Source organism: Capsicum annuum, chromosome 6 (assembly GCF_002878395.1).
Source record: "Capsicum annuum cultivar UCD-10X-F1 chromosome 6, UCD10Xv1.1, whole genome shotgun sequence".
NCBI lineage: Eukaryota > Viridiplantae > Streptophyta > Magnoliopsida > Solanales > Solanaceae > Capsicum > Capsicum annuum.
In genome coordinates, this window is record NC_061116.1 from 55,683,115 (window position 1) to 55,687,209 (window position 4,095).

Here is a 4,095-nt window from a genome sequence, read left to right on the forward strand (position 1 = left end):
TAATCATTTTCAAGTCACTACAATTAATAATTTTCAAATAACTTATTCACTAGTACACATTTCAAGTCACTACACTCAAACCATTTTCAAATAGCTAATTAACATTTCAAGTCACTATACTTAACCACTTTCAAGTAACTACACTTAACCATTTTCAAGTCACTAAACCATTTTCGAATAACTAGTAGACATTTCAAGTCACTACACTTAACCATTTTTTCAAATAACTAATTCACATTTCAATTCACTATACTTAACCATTTTCAAATAATTAATTCACATTTCAAGTCACTATACTTAACCATTTTCAAGTAACTACTTTACATTTAAAATAACTATACTTAACCGTTTTCAAGTCACTACACTTAATCATTCATTTCAAGTCACTATACTTAACCACTTTCAAGTAACTAATTCACGTTTCAAGTGACTACACTTAACCATTTTCAAATCACTAGTAACTGATTTCAAGTCAAAAGTTTGCAATTTCAAGTAACTACACCAAACCATTTTCAAGTCACTACACTTAATAATTTTCAAATAACTTATTCTCATTTCAAGTCACTACACTTGAACCATTTCAAATAGCTAATTAACATTTCAATTCATTATACTTAACCATTTTCAAGTCATGTACTAGCATTTCAAGTCACTAGACTTAATCATTTTCAAATAACTAGTAGACATTTCAAGTCACTACACTTAACAATTTTTCAAATAACTAATTCACATTTCAAGTCACTACACTTAACCATTTTCAAATAATTAATTCACATTTCAAGTCACTACACTTGACCATTTTCAAATAATTAATTCACATTTCAAGTCACTATACTTAACCATTTTCAAGTAACTACTTTACATTTAAAATAACTATACTTAACCATTCTCAAGTCACTACACTTAATCATTCATTTCAAGTCACTATACGTAACCACTTTCAAGTAACTAATTCACATTTCAAGTAACTAAACTTAACAATTTTCAAGTCACTAGTAACCGATTTCAAGTCACAAGTTTGCAATTTCAAGTAACTACACTAAACCATTTAAAAGTCACTGCACTACACTTAATAATTTTCAAATAACTTATTCACATTTCAAGTCAATACACTCAAACCATTTCAAATAGCTAATTAACATTTCAAGTCACTATACTTAACCATTTTTGAGTAACTACACTTAACCATTTTCAAGTCATGTACTAGCATTTCAAGTCTCTATACTTAATCATTTTCAAGTCACAAGTTCTCAATTTCAAGCAACTACATTTAATCATTTTCAAGTCACTACACTTAATAATTTTCAAATAACTTATTCACATTTCAAGTCACTAGTACATATTTCAAGTCATTTTCAAGTCATGTATTAGCATTTTAAGTCACTACACTTAACTATTTTCAGTTAACTAATTCACATTTTCAAGTCACTATATTTAACTATTTTCAAATAACTACACTTAACCATTTTCAAGTCACTAGTTATTTTACAAATGATTTTACAAAAATCACCGTTAACACATTTGCAAAAAATTAATGATTTTGATTAGGAAATAAATAAATCTTTTCAATAGAATGATTCTAAATGGAGTGAAAAATACTATGCAAGAAAAGAAAGAAGGAAAACAAAAGCATCTCAGAAATGTTCCCCTATTATTATCTTCATTCAACAATCAAATGGCAAGGATAACAAATTGGATTATTCATCATTGATGCCTTTTACGAGAAAAGGAAGATATTGCATAAAACAAATAAGAAAAGACTAAACAGAAGAGATTGGAAATATCTAAAGTTTAGATATTAAATTTATCTATTTTTAATTTACCTCTAAAAATTAGTCCAACTAACTTTTGAAAAGTGAAATATTACAAGTAAAAGTGAACAGAGAGAGTAGCTATTTGATGTGAGGCAGACAAAGTTCCACATCTTGAACTATCAGACTCATATCAAAGTCATTTTCGCTAAACTTTTTTTTCATTCAAAAGTTTTGAGGTGAAAGATTAAGGATCTATCTGTTTTATTTCTTGTACAAGGACAAGTAGACATTATTAGATGCTTCTCAATTTACTACTACTACTACTAACGCATGGTGTAAACAGAAAGTGACAATGTGACCTTAAACATAGGCTTAAAAGAGGGCCAAAGTCTATGTTGCTTTTTCAAAATCGAAAAAATCCATTTTCCAACTTCTTTTCAATCTTTTCTATGTTTTGTACTACTTGATATTGATGAAAATATCACTTTATTCTTTTGTGGATGATGTATGAAACATCTTTTCAATGTTTAATATGTTATAAAGGTCAAATCAAAGTTATAGAATCACAATAATTGAATATTCAAGGAATTCAATTTAAAAACAACTTATATAAATGCACCTCTAACAGTAACGGTATAATAATAATTTTCAGGAATAATATTTGGAACAAAATAATTGTATTGTTGAACAGCTTGACAAGGTGATACATTTGGACCAAAAGATATAATAAAAAAATATCAGTGAATTTTAACCACATCCTTCATAAATAGGTCCAAGGGCATCCCAAAATTTTTCTATACATTATTAGTTGTTCCTGTGCTAGAACTATACCAAAAGATGGCTTTCTTTATTTAGTATGATGTTAGATCTCAGAAAAGTGAAATACGAAAAAAATTAATATATCCTAAAAATAGAGTTTGCTACAGATTATGAAAGTACAAATAGAGATAGCTCTTACCAAAGCCAAGCAGATCACTGGTTTGTGTTGGACTGCGGCGCTTCAACGTGGGGAAGGGATCAAGGAAGCGGCAACAGCTATGGCTGCTTCGCCGGCTGCTGCTGGCATTGGGCGACGACGCTTTGGCAGTGGGACGACGCTGGTTCGATTGATGGCTGGCGACGGAGAGAACGACGACCATGGTTGTTTGTAAGAGAGAGGAGGTAGAGAGATGGGGTGAAACTTTTGTTTTTGTTGAAATGGAGAGATTAGGGTTTATGTTTTATTTAAAAGGAAAGGGAAGGGTGGTGGGATCTCAGTCGTATGATCAATTTTGATCAACGGCTGAGATTAAACTTATTTTAAAAAGAGTTAAAAATTGAATAAAATTTCAAGTTAGTCACAAATTGGCTACAATTATAGTAAATTGCATAGAACTAGGCTGTTAATTAAATCAGATGTCGAAAAATAAAGTAAGCACGTACAAATTAATGTTACATAAAAAATTACTATATAAAATCGTTGATAATGATGCTGCTGCTACTACTACTACTACTACTACTACTAATAATAATAATAATAATAATAATAATAGTAATAATAATAATAATAATGGACAATGCATTTGTGAATTGTGAGTGTGCACATTTACAAAAAAAATTAACAAAAATATTAATAAAATTACGTGGAGAAATATTATATTCAAATTAATGAATTGTAAAAGTGATATTACAAAATAATTCATATATTTCAATTTGTGAGTTTTTCTAAATTATGAATGTGACACATCAATATGTATTTAATATAAAAATAATGTGTACAAAAATATTAATAGTTAAAATCAAATAATTATGAGAAAATAATAGCCTAAAATTAGTATCGAGAGGTCAAAATTGGGTGTCAACATCAATTGTTGGATCAATTTTGATCAACGGCTGAGATTAAAATTACTTTAAAATGGGTCAAAAATGAAATTAATAACAATTTGGTTAAAATTGATATTTATTGTGTACAAGATGGCTAGAAAATAAACACATTGAGAAATTGAATTATATTGAATTAGACCCTCTATTTTAATAAATGTGATAATGATGAGAAAAATAATAATATTCTTGTAAAATAAAACACATCATGTATGATTTTTGCTACAATTAAGATTTCATTTTTTTTTCTTGTTAATTAGTTGCTACTATTTCTATTTTATGCATATTTACTTATTGGTTAAATCAAAAACCGAACCATTAAGGACAAAAAATCGATAAACCAAAAATTAATTAAAAAAATACCTTATTGATTTGATTATTGGTTTAACTTATTTAAAAATCGATAAACGATAAATCAAACTGATAATATATAAAATCAAACCGAATGGACCGATGCATACCCCTAATTTCAAGAAAAAAA

The 4,095-nt window shown here is 28.0% G+C and overlaps 1 non-coding gene across 1 annotated transcript; it reads right to left on the reverse strand.

Moving 5' to 3' along the window:
• Positions 1-1,627: 1,627 nt before the first annotated feature.
• LOC124899926 lies at positions 1,628-1,717 on the reverse strand. Its single transcript, XR_007057486.1, has one exon. It is a non-coding gene; the product is annotated as a small nucleolar RNA snoR26 (small nucleolar RNA).
• Positions 1,718-4,095: the final 2,378 nt, after the last annotated feature.